Here is a 6,422-nt window from a genome sequence, read left to right on the forward strand (position 1 = left end):
TTGGAGATGAGCACTGGACAGGAAAACCTGCAAGAATAAGGAGGAAAAACCATAAGTAAAATCACATTCTCATGCTCTGAGCCAACCCAGATCTGAGAGGGAAGAGAAGGGCATGCAACAACCCGAGAGCTGCTCCGAGCCCAGGCCTGGCACCTCGTTCACTGCACTTCAGTTCTGGCTGGAGATGAGTGTGGTCCAAGTAAGGTCTGGGCTGTAGAATGTTAGATTCAGCTTAGATGACATGGAGAAAACAGACTGAGAAAATAAGAAGGTAGCTAACATATATCCGTGTAAATTAGGTGCATGCATTAACAGTTTGTTCCTATGGAAACACGTACACCTGGACATGCAGCCCCTACCACTGCTCAGTACTGCTTTGAGAAAACATTTCTTCTCCAAAATCTTGAGTCATCCTCACTCAAGAAATACTTTTCATTCGTCTGTCACTAAATTTTGACACAGAGAAACTGTGCCTTCATTCTAGAATGTAAAATAAGCAAAAAGAAAAAGCCAAGAATTCCAGTTTCACTCACTCAGCAAAGATCCAAACACTTTAGAGCAATATTTCCCAAATTCACCGTGTTTTATCAAACAAACTTGCAGAGAAATTCTTGGGTTTACTTCAAAGCTGTATTATATGAAAGGAACAATAAATGATTAATCTAGGAAGCATCTATCTTAGCAGCTAAAAAAAAAGACATGTGAGATTTATTTATACAACAGAGCTTTGGGGGAGCTCCTATTAATAGTGTATTTGTTTCCTTTTACCAATTAATGTATTTATCCCAAAGCAAAATACCTTCTGTATCAAAATATAGTGTATCTCTTTGTAAAACTTATCCAACTTCCTACTTTCAAGTTCATGGTGGTTAAGGCTGATGGATTGTTCCGTTTCTTAAGAGGTGGTTAAAAAGCTATTTCTAGAGAAAATCTACTTGATTGGAGAGTTAGTTCCCTTTTTACACTTTTAAATTCATTCACACACCTACAATCCATATCATAAGAGGGAAATATGAATGGGCTAATAAAATATAGTATAGGTCCTGTTTTCTTTAATTGTTCAAATATTTGTATTTTATTCTGAATTTAGACACTCATATACCTATTTTTCCTGTTTCATAGTATGGGAAATGCATTCTTAAAAGAACTGCTTTCATCAAATGGCATCAACTTACTCTCTTAAGTGTATGTAAAAGAGAGGGAGCTTTGCATGACTCATATGAGACTGAAATTGCATTAAATATAAGTGAAAATGCAATACATCGATTACTAATTGACTGTATTTTTTCCCTGCCAAATGCCTTTACAAATTTTCAGTTTCAAACTGTGAGAAAATAAAGTAAAAGTTTCTCCAACAACTCTTGTCATTCAATTCCTCCTATGAAGACATTACCATAGCGAGACCATGCCCCTGAAGGAGGCAGAAGACTAGAGCTCACTGACCAAAGTCAGTCATATCAAAAGAAGGCTGTAGCCAGCTGGAATGGAGACATCCCAGTGTTCGTCTCAATAGACTGCTTTGTAATATTGAATTCCAAAGTGCTCCTGTTGTGAACTAAGCTTGGCCATTTAAAAACCACCAAAGCCTTTGTAAGAACCTCCAACCATAAGAGCCAAATGGGATATAAGAATGAAAATAACTCTTAGACAAAATTCTGCTAGAATGCAAACACCTATGAACATGTGGATACAAAGAGTCTACACCACCTGCTCTTAGAAGCCTGGGGATTCTCCTTCTGCCTTTCAGCTCTCTAATGAGAACCTTGCATGAGAGATTTCACTCTGAGGAGGTTGACCAGTACTCTGAGGCAAGAGTAGAGTCTTTCTGCAGGAACACATAAACCTAGCTCTGTTCTCCACAAGGCTGCTGGGCCTAACCAGGCAGTGGCACAGTACAGCATTGGACTGGGATGTGGAGGACCCAGGTTCGAAACCCCAAGGTCACCAGCTTGAGCACAGGCTCATCTAGTTTGAGCAAGGCTCACCAGCTTGAGCCCAAGGTCGCTGGCTTGAGCAAGGGGTCATTCAGTTTGCTGTAGCCCCCTCCCCCAGTCAAGGCACATATGAGAAAGCAATCAATGAACAACTAAGGTGTCACAACAAAGAATTGATGCTTCTCATCTCTCTCCCTTCCTGTCTGTCTGTCCCTTTCTCTGTCACATACAAAAAAGAACAATCGTGCCTGTATACTCTTTTTGACCAACTACTAAGTTTAGGCACTACTTCTTTTAACAATGCAAGATTACTTTCTAACTACTCTCATGCTGAAGAAATCTCTGGTATGGGTTTTGATGACAAAATTGGAAGTGCTTATGTAGACATCTGTGTTTGTTAGTTGTGTATGTCAGCTTGGCCAGGCTATTGTATCCAGTTTCTTGGTTAAACATCAGTCTAGATATCATTATAAAGTTAATTTTTTAGATATGTTTAACATTTACAATCAGTACACTTTAAGTAAAAATGATTATTCTCCATAATGTAGGTGGGCCTCATCAAATCAGTTAAAGACTCTCAGAACAAAGAATGAGGTTTCCTGAGGAAGAAATAATTCTTCCTCAAGGCTACAACACAGAAAGCCTGCCTGTTTGAGTTTCTAGTCTGCTTTACTTGCCAGCTCCCATGATCTCATAAGCCAATTCCTAAAACTAAATCTTTCATATATGTATACATATGTACATGTGTGGGTGTGTCTGTATATGAAAGAATTTCATATGCAAACTAACCAACCACCTCTAGAATGTATGTTAAAGTTCATTTAATCTCATATGTATTCAATACAATGTTAAAGTAAATTACTACCTAGAAAATACATCACCTTGTTCCTTCAGTGTCCCTTCTATTTCTTTTTTTTGCCACATTTCAAATTAATCGTTAAGTAGATAGCAGTAACTTCCCCCATATATTTTCCCATTTGTGTTTATGGAGCTCCCAAAAGATTCACTCAAGAACTCGAGAAGTTACTACTGTAAACATAAGTATGTGAAGAGTTATATAAGTTGGTACTTTCACTTTCCATGGGTAAACTGTCATGTAATATAGTGGTGAGTAAACTATCCTAGGTGAAATTTTCATCTCCAAATTGTACCATTTCATGAATGGCTGTGTACTTACCTTTTATCTTATTAGAAAACTTCATAATTTCACTCATCACAATAGCAAAAACTAACATGCATACTTATAATTATAGATTCTGCCCCTACTATTAATATCAAAACTAATGTATTTGGAAACCAGAATAAGGATGAAGATTCCATGAATCTATTTCTGGCTCTTAACACACATTATTGTCACTCCACTATGGCTCACTGGAAAATGTCTAAAACTGTAAAATTATTCCCAAGGGATCTGTATTTAGGTGGTTTTTTAAAAGGGGTGTCTCTGCGGAGATCTTTGTTGTTGTTCTCAAAATAATTTTGCAAGTGAGAAATTTTTTCAACATTGCAAGCAAGTCTCCTTAATTTATCTGCCATCTTCAAAGTACCACAGAGTACTAGCAAAAGCCTCTAAAAATGGGTTATATGATCAAAAAAAAAAACCTTTCAGAAATGCGTTGTACTATATGTGCCCCCACCTCCACCAGAAATTCACAAAGCCCAGAGCAAAGGCGCATGAAGCCCTTTCAGGAAAGAAATCTGTTTAACTTTGGTAAATCCAGTGTTTCTGAAATGCATTTGATAGCAGAATCTTTATTTTGAACAACTTCCCTTAACAGTTCATAAAATGCTAGGCATACTTTGAAAAATATTGACATAAACTATTCCAGACAGAATGAGGTTAAAGAGAAAAGTTACCACATTAGGAGATTTTATAACTTCTCTCAAGAAGTCATCTCAGTGTCTGGCAAACAAAATCTTTCTATATCTGAGATATATCCTTCGTGCCACATTTCGAAACATGTCCTGCTGTTGTGTTCTCTGTGGAAAAGACCAACAGGTCTCCATTTCCCAGGTAAGAAATCATTTATTTAGGGACCTTTATTAGGACATCCATCTAACTTTTTTTTTCCACAACAGGAATAAGTAGAATGAATCAGTATTTCTTAAATATACATCTTCTATAAGTGTATAATTCTCTTTATGGTTCTACTTGAAATCATCCACTTTTTCCGTTACCTTTTTAAGTCAGAAAGACCATAAATTTAATTGCTCTAGATGATGAAGGACCCCGAATGCTCTGCTAAGGAATATAAACTTAATGGAGGACAGAGAAACCATGACAATTTCTTGGCAGGGGAGTGGCTTGTACAGATCATATTTGTCATAGAGTGAACGGCATAAAGTAGGACAAGCCAGTCAGCGCAGGCAGCTACTAGGTCTCATTCTCTATCATAATTTGCCACACTCAGCATAATATCTAGTATTTTGTCTTATACTTCATTGGGTTTTTTTTCTTGCAGAGGCATTGCCCTGTGTCTCTATCTCCCTCTCACACCCACAAAAGCTCTTCTGCTTTACTTGATTACATTGCCATATTTACAGTAATTTTTTATTTCCATCAAGTTTGCCAAGTGAGGATTCCAATATGGTTCAGTACATACAACTATATTTTTAGCTGCTGATTGCAACTTGTCATGCTACTCAGACAGCTGGCCTCTCCCTGTGAGAGACAGGGAGAGCATAAGGGGCAGATGGATGATGGAGGGAAATAATAGACAAAACCCCAGTTTTTTTCTTTTGTGTGAGTATTCTTGAAAACTTTTCCACTCTCAGCAAGGGGGCTTCTAATAATTAAAGGCTAGTGATCATTCATTCTTCCAACCAATATGTATCCAATTCCAAATAAATGCTAGGTTCTATTCTAGATTTTTCTGGGCTACATCAATGAGCAAAAGATGAAAAATATTCCATGCAAACATTCTAGTTTGTAAAGGAGATTGTCAGGGAAACAGATAATAAGCAATGATGATAGTAAGTAAATTACGTATCACGTTAGAAGGTGATAGTACTATAAAAGTTCAGATTGAACAGATAAAGATTAGCTGGAGTGCAGCATGGGCAAGGATGAGTTGCAAATAAACCTGATGGTCAACTGCTCAACATCATAAATTAAAATGGAAATTAAAATCACAATGAGATACCACTTCATACCTGTTAGATTGGCTTAACTGAAAACAACCAATAAGTGCATACATTAATTAGGAAACTGGGACTCTTGTCCTTTGCTGTGGAAGTGTAAAAGGGATCAACCCTTTTAGAAAACTGTCTCAATCTTATGTGTGTGTGCATGCATGCATGTGGTGCGACAGATGTTTGTCTACCTGACAATTTCTGAGTGTCTGTTGGATGCCTGCTCTTTTAGTGAGGAAACTGTCGTCAGAAGGATGTAATGTGGAAAAATATGGAGACTAACCAAGAATAAGGCTGAAAGCAGATCTGAAGATAGACCCCTGAGAGAAATACAGTCGCCTTCCTAGGGATTCTGTACTAGCCCCTCCCCCTCAATCTCCATCAGGTTGTCACGATGTTAACCTCCCGGGTCAGGCAGCATGGTCATCTCAACGTGGACCTAAAAACTTGGCCTGTTTCCAGATTCCAGAACTGTAACCTTTAATTTGTGTTGATTACGAGGGGAATGATTTGAGAGCATTTGGAGGATGGATGGATAAATGGATGGATGGCTAGATGGATTAGGATTAGGACAGCTGGTCACTTCTACTGGAAAGAAGAGCCTTCACATCACCCTTCCAAAGGGTCCTCTATTGTCCCATACCATGAGCAAAGGACATACAGTATCATTGTTTTGGTCATTATTAGACAAATCACATGTTTTCTTGTACCACCACCCCCTCCAAGCCCACCCAGGGTTCTCCAATTACAAGTAGGCCATTCAGTTGTAAAATACATAATAAAAATACCCCACACCTCAAGACACCCTGTGAGAATGTAATGAAATACATTATACTAAATAGTAAATTCTAAATAAATTATTCACAATTAAAATTCAATAATGTTTCTTCTTGTTTTGCACAGGGAAAACACATTAGAAGATCTAAGAAAGAGAACTATAAAAAACAGATCCAATGACTAATTCTGTCAATCAAAATTAGACTGGCTATTTTTCTGATTTATGTCACTATTTATTGAAAACCAACATGCTTAGTTCAGCTTAAATCTGCAAGAGTCATAAAGAAAACCTGACTGCATTTTCAGACTACAGTCCTCTGCGGTATAACATTAACTATTCATAGATGAAAATGGAATAATCAGCCTTCATAGTTTTAATTCCCTTTATCTCTACTGTACATATAATCCAATGGGGTGATTATTCTAATCATAATGCCCAACAAGAAATTAGTTTATTTTAAAATTTATTACTGACAGGGGACTTAATCTAATACTAAATTCTTTAATCATTGTTTGCATGACATACTGCTATAAGTTCCATTTCAGTCATATAGTGCTTGTAGAATGGGAGTAGGAGAA

Source organism: Saccopteryx leptura, chromosome 2, assembly GCF_036850995.1.
Source record: "Saccopteryx leptura isolate mSacLep1 chromosome 2, mSacLep1_pri_phased_curated, whole genome shotgun sequence".
Lineage (NCBI taxonomy): Eukaryota > Metazoa > Chordata > Mammalia > Chiroptera > Emballonuridae > Saccopteryx > Saccopteryx leptura.